We start from the raw sequence: 10,166 nt of genomic DNA, 5'->3' as shown, positions 1-10,166 counted from the left end.
CTTATGCTTCTTCCAGTCCAGCGTTTCTCATGATGTACTCTGCATAGAAGTTCAATAAGCAGGGTGACAATATACAGCCTTGACATACTCCTTTTCCTATTTGGAACCAGTCTGTTGTTCCATGTCCAGTTCTAAGGGTAGGGAGCAGCAAACAGGCTGATGTGGGTGGTGTGAAATGAGCAAGGGGGAGAGCCATGGGAGGTGAAGTTAGAGTGACAGGTGGTGGCAGATGAAGTAGGGGCCTTGTAGGTCACAGTCACCATGAGGACCTGAAGTTGTTCTCCATCGGAGGGCTTAAGCAGGATAGGGAAGAGATCTGATGTCTATTTTCAAAGATCTCTCTGGATGCTCTGTGGACGATTGACATAGGGAAGCAAGAAAGCAAGTGAGAAGCTCTCATCATAATGCAAGTGAGCGATGATGGTGGCTTGGGCCAGGGAGGTAATAGTACAGATGGTGAGCAGCGGTCAGATCCCAGTTAGACTTGGAAGGCAGAGCTTGGGGCTCTGATGGATGGCTTGTTGGTGAGGAGTGGAAGAATGAGGAATTGAAAATGACTGACAGTTGGGAGTTGAGAGGAGCTCTTAGGGCTACACAAGTTCTCTGTTGAGTTGCGTGTTTCTAGCAGAGACATTATTTTGCCAATAAAGGTCCATCTAGTCAAGGCTATGGTTTTTCCTGTGGTCATGTATGGATGTGAGAGTTGGACCATAAAGAAAGCTGAGTGCTAAAGAATTGATGCTTTTGAACTGTGGTGTTGGAGAAGACTCTTGAGAGTCCCTTGGACTGCAAGGAGATCCAACCAATCCATCCTAAAGGAGATCAGTCCTGGGTGTTCATTGGAGGGACTGATGCTGAAGCTGAAACTCTAATACTCTGGTCACCAGATGCGAAGAGCTGACTCATTTGAAAAGCCCCTGATGCTGTGAAAGGTTGAAGGCAGAAGGATGAGGGGACGACAGAGGATGAGATGGTTGGATGGCATCACGGACTCAATGGACATGAGTTTGGGTGAACTCTGGGAGTTGGTGATGGACAGGGAAGCCTGGTGTGCTGTGGTTCATGGTGTCATAGAGTTGGACACGACTGAGTGACTGAACTGAACTGATGACATGCCTACCCATGATGGAACCCCAAGACAGCTGGCCCAGCCCTGGACAGCTGGATGCTGACCAGCTGGCAGGACCAGGCATGCTCCAGGGTTTTTTTTTTTCAACCTTGGGATTTTTATCACTGTTAATGTGTTGCCTTGGGCCGGGCCCCCACCCTAGCCCCGCAGAAAAGTCGTGTCTTCCATCCAGAGGACTGTCAGGACAGGGGCCTGCTGGCTGCAATTCAGCCAGAAAAGTGGTGTGAGCCCCTCCTCTCCTGTCTCCTGGGCTGGACAGAGCACAGCAGTCATGATGAATATGAAGCCACCTCAGTTCCCAGCTCTCGGGAAAACTGCTGCCTGTCTGGCCTCCGCGCGCAGCTTGGCTGTTCTCATCTTAGTCAAGCTGGCCGGCATGATAGAGAATAAATTAACACTTCCATTAAAGTGTTTTTATTGTTTGGTGATTGGCTCGGGGGAGAGGGGCGTAGCGGGCAGGCACCCAGGAACAGGAACGGGGGTGGGCAGGACAGGACGGTCAGTGTCAGGAGCTGCCCTCCAAGGAAGGGGTCCCAGAGGTGGTGTCTGCACTAGAGGATGCCGAGGTCCTTGGTAGCTTCAGCAGACTCGACTTCAGGAGGCGGCATGCCAGACTGAGGCTGGACAGCGCTGGGTTCCAGCCCTGGGTTAGAGGTACCTTGGGGCCAATCCCTGACCCCTCGTTTGCCCACCTGCTAAGGACAGAGTGGGGCCAGTTGGCCTCTCAGGCTCTCCCTCACTGCCCATCTAGGAACCACCCTGCCGCAGGGAGCAGAGCTGTCGCTGAGGTTGTTTCTGGTTCGCTCACCCCACATGTGGGGGAGAAGCAAGGTGCGTCACGTTGCAAGAAAAGGCAGAGCTTCGCTCGAAACACTGCATCTGATGAAAGCGCAACCACAGGCTCCACCTCTCAGCCCTGGAGAGGCTGGGAGGCACTAGTATTTGTTATTTTCTTAATATTTAACGTATTTAAGAATGTCCCAGGGAGTTGGATGGGAGCTTCCGTGGAGGTCGAACTCCAGGCAGGAAGTGAGGGGTGCAGTCAGCAAGGAGTGAGGCTGGAGAGACCTAGGAGAGGGCAGGGCTGACCCTGCATGTGTGTGTGTGTGTGTGTGTGTGTGTGTGCGTGCTCACACATATATGTTGGAGCGGAAGGGGGACTAAGTGACTTCTGTTACGAGCTGCACTTAATGGTTCAGACCCAATGAGGGCTTTTAGTGGGGGTTTCAGTGCCAGACATGACAGCCAAACCGTGGATCAGTGTGGACCCCACCACGGATGCCAGAGTCCAGACTCAGGGCAGGGGCAGGCAGCCGGGAGGCAGGCGAGAGGCCCCCCTCCCCTCGTGGGAGGTTTCAGGGCACCACGGCTCTGCGGTGGGACTCCAGGCTTGGATGGGACGAGTTCACAGCTGGCCACAGCTCCTGAGCCGCCCTGGGAACAGATTCCACCCTCTGGGCCTTGGTTCTTCCCTGTGAAAGGGGAGTGAAGCAGTTGACATCGTCGAGCTGAGGCAAGGATGGAAATGAGAAATCCTGCATCGGGGCACCTGGGTGCAGCTGTAACTATCAGTGAGGGTCCTCTCCATGCAGACAGGAGGCTCTTGTGGCTGTCTCTGTCCCCCTTCTGAGCTGAGCCAAGCAGCTCTGGGCAGAGCCTACCCCAGCCAGCTGCCCTTGTGCCTCAGGGCCTGGGCTCCAAGCTCTAGAGGCAGACCCAGGGAGAGCATTAGGTGACCAGAGATTCCAGCCCCAGGCCCAGATCCCCTCCTGAGAGCCCCCACCCAGCTTCTGCAGGCTCCGAGAAGACACGCCAGTCCCAGGCCAGGCATAAGACCAGGGCCTCTGGCCACTTCCTCCTCTGATGGCGTGGAATGCCAGACCCTGCCTTGTCCCTGAGGATGTCTCTGCCTGCTCTCCCGCCTCCTCAGCAGGGTCTGGGGTGACCAGCCAGTGACTCAGCCCGAGCAGAGTGCTTGGCACCTCCTAGCAGACAATGTTTGTCCCACTCCCGGGCCATTAGAGGAGGCGGTCCATGACGGGGTGTGGATGGGGACCACCCACTCATCAAATGATCTTCTTTGTGGATGTCTGAAATTCCACCACCAATACTTCATTCTTTTGGAAGATATTATTGCCTTATCTCAGTTCCATTCTTTCGATATAAGCCCCTGGGGATATATAACATACCTGAATACAGATGCAGATGTCATAACACTTTCCTTCCTGGCAGGAAGGATCCAAGTTCTCAGGCTCCAAGTTTGGCACTCTTGCTGACACCTGGCACTTTCAGTCGCTCAACAAACACGACCAAGCTCCCACTATGTATTCCACCCTATGCCTGGCACAGAGGTGAGAGAGACAGGGTCCTGTCCTTGAGAAACCTAGTAGGTCCTCCCTAAATGTTGATGGGAGACATTACTCCCCACACCCCTGGCATCTCACTCCATGCCCGACGCATAGTAGGTGCTCCTTACGTTTGCTGAATGAATGAGTGGGGCTCCACAGCTACAAAAATAAGTGCAAGGCCACATCAAGACTGTGAGCATGGGCTCTGGAACCTTCTGTCTGAGCTTGTCTTCTGTCTCTGCTACTCCCCAGCGATGTGACTTTCCGCCAGTTTCTGTACCTCCCTCTGTCTGTCTCAGTCTCCTCATTGGTAAAATGGGACTAAGAATGGCTGTTATGAGGATTAACTGAGTTAATCTCTGTAATGTACTTAGAACATTTCCTGGCACTTAGTATGCACTATGTAAGTGTTTGTTCAATAACTAGAACTCAACAAACATTATTGAACACACATGGAAGGCATTTGGTAATGTTTGTTGGCCGGTCTAAGGACTGCACACGGCAGGAATGATGTTCTAACTGTTTTCCACGTCCTCGAGAGGCTGGCACGGTGCAGACACCAGGAAATGTTGCTTCGCTGGATGCAGCCCATCCCCCTGGACCCGTCTGCGCTTTTCCGACCAGGAGCCGTGTGTCTCGGCGTGCTGGGAGCCACAGCAAGGCTGATGCATTTTGGCAGCCTGGATTCTTCGAGATGCAATTGTGAATCCAGTCGCCTGGGTCAGGTCCCCCACGCAGGGTTGTTTCTCTGCCTGTCGGTGTGCAGACAGAAACTGTCGATATAGAACCCATCTTTACAAGGCAGAGGCTAATGTGTGAGATGGTGAGATGTGGTATGGAGACAAGCGGGAACAGCCCGTACTTCCTGAAACTTCCCCCATGGCTCTGGGCGTGGGGTTGGCTCTCAGTGAATACTCAGTAATGGTGTCTGAGCCTGGTTTGAAGCAGCCAGTCTCTCCTCGAACCGCGCCCCCTGACTCCAATGCACTATGATGGGGTCAACTCCAGTCTCCTCTGGGGCTGATCTCAATTCACAGAACATCTTTTCCCACCTTCTCTCTCTCTCTCTCTCTCTTTTTTTCAGTGATGCGATCTTTTATTTATTTATTTATTGGCCGTGCAGCCTGAGATGCAGGGTTTTAGTTCCCCAGCCAGAGATCGAACACTTGCCCCTGCAGGGAAGCGCACAGAGTCTTGACTACTGGACCACCAGGGAAGTCCCTTCTCTTTTCTTAATTCCTTCTGCCTCTCAGGGTTCAACCTGGGTCATGTGGCTTTTCCCTAGATCTCCACTCCGTTTTTTTCAATCCCTTTCCTTCTATGTACACAACACCTCCGACCCATGAAACTGCTCATTGCTTTTCTGCCCTCTCATTCAATAGATGTTCACTGGGAACCTAAATAGTCAGTCAGCAAGGATTCTTGGACAATCTATTCTGGGCTGGATACTGAGTACTGCTGGAAGCTGGGGACACCAAACTCACAGTCTTCTGGGAAAAATAAACAAACCATCACAATGTGCAAAGGAGCGGTGGGAACTGCAGGGGGGCCGCCACACAGGGAGGTCCAGCCCTGTCTTGGGGTCAGGAAAGGCCTGTGTGGGGAGGTGAGGATGCAGGGGAGAGTCCAAGAGTAAATCTGAGTTAGCGGAAGAAGGAAGGGAGGAAGTCGTGCAGGTTTTAAACTAGATACCAAGAGCAATGGGAGGTTTAAATTGAGAATCAGAGGACGGAATGCCAATTTTAGACATGAAATGAGGTTGACGTTCTAAAATATAAAACCGGTGTTTTAAGTTTTGTTAAAAAATCAACCATATTTAAGTATAATTTACAAGTATTAAAATTCACTGAAGGGGAGGGAGGTGGGAAGGAGGTTTGAGAGGGAGAGGACATAGGCATACCTGTGGCTGATTTATGTTGATGTATGGCAGAAACCACCCACTTCAGAGTTCTTGCCTGGAGAATCCCAGGGACGGGGAGCCTGGTGGGGTGCCATCTATGGGGTCGCACAGAGTCGGACACGACTGAAGCGACTTAGCAGCAGCAGCATGGCAGAAACCATCACAGTATTATAAAGTAATTATCCGGCAATTAAAAATCAAATAAAATTTAAAAATTTTTATTATTTTACTGAAGTATAGTTGATTCACAATGTTTTGAGTGTTCAGTTCAGTCGCTCAGTCGTGTCCGACTCTTTGTAACCCCATGAATCGCAGGATGCCAGGCCTCCCTGTCCATCACCAACTCCTGGAGTTCACCCAAACCCATGTCCATTGAGTCGGTGATGCCATCCAGCCATCTCATCCTCTGTCGTCCCCTTCTCCTCCTGCCCTCAATCTTTCCCAGAATTAGGGTCTTTTCCAGTGAGTCAGTGCTTCGCATGAGGTGGCCATAGTACTGGAGTTTCAGCTTCAACATCAGTTCCTTCCAATGAATACCCAGGACTGATCTCCTTTAGGATGGACTGGTTGGATCTCCTTGCAGTCCAAGGGACTCTCAAGAGTCTTCTCCAACACCACAGTTCAAAAGCATCAATTCTTCGGCGCTCAGCTTTCTTCACAGTCCAACTCTCACATCCATACATGACTACTGGAATATTACCCAGCCATAAAAAGAATCAAATAATGCCATTTGCAGTAACATGGTTGGACCTAAATTTTACCCCTTTTAAGTGTATAAGTCAATCTTTTGAACAAGGATATGCAGTTGTATGGGCTTCCCTGGTAGCTCAGCTGGTAAAGAATCCATCTGCAATGCAAGAGACCCCAGTTTGATTCCTGGGTTGGGAAGATTCCCTAGAGAATGAACAGGCTACCCACTCCAGTATTCTTGGACTTCCCTGGTGGCTCAGATGGTAAAGAATCCACCTGCAATGAGGGAGACCTGGGCTCGATCCCTGGGTTGGGAAGATCCCCTGGAGGAGAGTATGGCAACCCACCCCTGTGTTCTTGCCTGGAGAATCCCCATGGACAGAGGAGCCTGGCAGGCTGCAGTCCGTGGGGTTGCAAAAAGTCAAACATGACTGAGTGACTGAGCACAGCACAGCACATAGAGTTGTATAATTAGCACCACAATCAAGACAGAATATTTCATCAGCCCCCAACATTCCCCTCCTGACCCTCTGCAATTGATCCCCTCCCCTGTATGCCACCAGCCCAGGCAAACATGAAATGAACTAATTTCAAATATATAGGTTTACCTTAGTTACAATTTCTTATGAACGAAGTCACACAATATGTAACCTTCTGAGTCTGGCCTCTTTCACTTAGTGCAATGCTTTTGAGCTTTCCATTTGTTTCTCAGGGGAATCTTTTTCACTGCTGAGTAATATTCCATAGTATGTCTGTACCACAATCTGGTTATCCTTTCACAAGCTGATGGACAGTTAAACTGCAAGAAGGTTGCTTTTAATTCTCCCCTCCTCCCACCCTAAAGCATGTTGCTCTGCAGCGTTTCATGAAGAGAAGTCCAGGACGCTCCCCAGGGAAAGAGAAAGCTAGTATTCTTTAGAACAAAGAGGCCAGACTGGCTTTCTGAAGTTTGCAGTGAGATAATGATTTTGAAAGCCAGCCCTGTGGAGAGAAAAAAGTTTTTTAGAAAGGTGCCCAAAACGCCTTGTATTCACAAGTCAGGCCTGACCAGTTTGGACCAGAGACTTTTGCTGAGATTTTTATGTGGGAGGAATGCATGTAGGATGAAAGAGAAGCACTCACCTGGAGAGGGAGCAGAGAGTCCTTCCTATGCGGGCAGGGGCGGGGAACCATTCGGGGGTAGAGACCCTGCCCAGGATGTTGGGGGAGGGGAGGAGATAGAAGGCCCCTTGGGCACTTCATGAGAGTGATGGGTAACTGAGAACACTGGGCTAAGGCCCAGTTCTTGCCAGCCCTCCTGGCTCAGGCAGATACCAAGAGGCGAGTCCAGACTAGCGAGCCTGAAAGAGCCCTCCTGGTTCCCTGTGGCTCGTGGGTGATGGACATGAGTCCTGGAGGTCCCTGTGTGCCTCCTACAGCAGAGGGGTGTAGAGGGGCTGAGAAGAGCAGGGCAAGAGGCCACAGAGAGGAGACTGGAGGTGGGGCCCGCCAGCAGCAGCATGGCCATGGGCACACAGCTGCAGGCAGGAGGGACCAAGGACAGCACCGCAGGTCAGAGAAGACAGAGGCCAAAGCTCGGCGGTAAGGGAGTCAGTGAGGCCGGTGAGGCAGGCCAGAGGCCACGCGTGGACCAGCAGCCACTCCTCCTGCCGCCCTCAGGATACACATTCACCTCTTGAATGCACGCATCATCTCAGGAAGGGAAGATGGAGTGGGAGGTGGAAAGAGCCCCAGAAAGACAGAAGTGTTAGTCGCTCAGTCGTGTTCAACTCTTTGCAATCCCGTGGACTATAGCTCCTCCGCCCGTGGACTTCTCCTGGCAAGAATACTGGAGTGGGCAGCCATTCCCTTCTCCAGGGAATCTTCCCAACCCAGATATTGAACCCAGGTCTCCTGCATTGCAGCCAGATTCTGAGCCATCAGGAAAAACAGCATATTCCACAAAAAAAGGACCAAGGTAACACAAAAGAGACATCATCACCTTGAATTGGTAAAATTAAAATAGTGTATTTATTTATTTCCTTTTCTTGTTTATTTGTCAGCAGAATAAGGACACTCATGAGGAAGCTGGGGTCAGTTAGAGAAAGTAAGTTTGATTTCTATGCATTTTGTTATTAGAGTGGGTAGGCTTTTTCCTGCTATGAAAGGCCACTCTGGCTGATGTATGCAGGACGGACCAGAACGGGGCTACCCTGGAGGCTGAGCAGCAGACTGCCACGACTGTCCTTGAAGGAGGCCCGGCAGAGGGTGGGGGCCATGGGGAGGCTGAGAGGGACAGTGGCAAGAGTGGCAGGTCTCAACCCCAGCTGCACAATAGCGCTGCAACATCCAGATGCTCCGACCACAGTCGAGACCAGTTCAATTGATCTCTGGAGAAGGGACCCAGGCAATAGTATTTCTAAAGACCCTTTGGATGCTGTTGATATACAGCCAATGTTGAGAAAAATGAAATGCTGAAGAGCAGGGCTTCTCAAACTTTAATATTCATACCAATCATCTGGAAATGCTGTTAACATGCAGATTTTAGTCTGGGGTTAGAGTTTGATGCTGCTTGCAGCTGGTCCATGAAGCACACTCTGAGTAGCAAGTATCTGGGGATAGTATTGGAGGAGGTAGAATCAACCAGACTTGGTGGTGCCTGGTTGTAGAGGAAGCCAGGGGATTCCAGGAAGATTTCCAGGTTTTTGGCATGAGCAACTAACGGGATGTGGGGCCTTTAACTGAGTGTTGGAGACACATGCTGAGTGGGAGTAGAATTGAGGGTCGGGAGGATGGCAATCCAGCCTGGGGCTCCTTGAGCATAGCTGTCTATTGGCCTAGAGCTTCGAAGGCAGTATGCATTTGAGACGTGGATTTGGTGATTTCTCTCCTGTAGCTGACTTACTGTCACATCTTTCTATGGCTCTTCCCCTCCCTCCTTTATTCTTCTTGCCTACACTTCTGTTTCCTGGGTGTATCAGTCAGGGCTCTCCAGAGGAACAGACCCAGCGGGAGACTACATCTATCCCAATACTGATCAAGAGAAGTCGCTCAGTCGTGTCCGACTCTTTGTGACCCCATGGACTGTAACCTACCAGACTCCTCCATCCATGGAATTTTCCAGGCAAGAACACTGGAGTGGGTTGCCATTTCCTTCTCCAGCGTGTCTTCCCAACCCAGGGATTGAACCTGGGTCTCCTGCATTACAGGCAGACAGACGCTTTACCATCTGAGCCACCAGGGAAGCTCAAATACTGGTCAAGAGATTTAATGAGATTTATTATGAGGAATTGGGCTCTTACCATTATGGAGGCTGAGAAAACTATCTGCCATCTGCAAGCCAGAAGCCCAAGAAAGCTGGTGGTGTAATTCCAGCCCGAGTCCAAAGGCCTGAGAACCAGGGTGCCCATAGTATAAGTTCAAGTCCAAGGATAGAAGAAGCTCAAGCAATCAGGTAGAGAAAGAGAAAATTCATTTTTCTTCCCCTTTTTGTTCAAGTCAGGCCCTCAACAGATTGGATGATGCCCACCCACATTGGGGAGGGTGATCTGCCCTAATCACTCCACTGACTCAAACACTGATCTCTTCCAGAAACCCCCTCACAGACACACCCAGAGATGTTTAACCAGATAGCTGAGCTGCCCACAACCCTGTCAGGTTGGCACATAAAATGAGCCATCATGCTGGGATTCCATCTCCTAATAAAGTAATAACACGTGAGCCCTGTGCCTCAGGCTCTGCTTTAGAGGAGCCTGGGCTGGTGGAGAATTCGCCTCTCCTCAGTACTCCCATAATGCCTGGGTTTTACTTCTCCTGTGGTTCAAGCTCAGTTCATAGTCGCTTTATTCTTGGTGCTCTTCATTTGCTGCCTTAGACTCACCAGGCTGTAGAACATGATGGGTCCAAGGAACTGGGCTCTTTGCAGTACTTAGGGAGATGCTTCCTAGTGAGGGGCCTGGGTTAATGCAGGGGATGCCTTGGGTGCCATTGAATGGGTATTTAATATCAGTATAGCAAGAAAACTATTCCTTTTTCTCCCCAGTTTTATGTGAAGTGGCTCAGATGGTAAAGAATCCCCCTGCAATGCAAGAGACCCAGGTTCCATCCCTGGGATGGGAAG

The 10,166-nt window shown here is 50.7% G+C and overlaps 1 non-coding gene across 1 annotated transcript; it reads right to left on the bottom strand.

The window, feature by feature from the left end:
• Positions 1-9,214: 9,214 nt before the first annotated feature.
• TRNAY-GUA lies at positions 9,215-9,290 on the bottom strand. Its single transcript has one exon. It is a non-coding gene; the product is annotated as a tRNA-Tyr (tRNA).
• Between the last annotated feature and the right edge of the window lie 876 nt (positions 9,291-10,166).

Source organism: Oryx dammah, unplaced genomic scaffold (genome assembly GCF_014754425.2).
Source record: "Oryx dammah isolate SB20612 unplaced genomic scaffold, SCBI_Odam_1.1 HiC_scaffold_27, whole genome shotgun sequence".
In the NCBI taxonomy this organism is placed as follows: domain Eukaryota; kingdom Metazoa; phylum Chordata; class Mammalia; order Artiodactyla; family Bovidae; genus Oryx; species Oryx dammah.
This window is presented reverse-complemented; position numbering and strand designations above follow the sequence as displayed.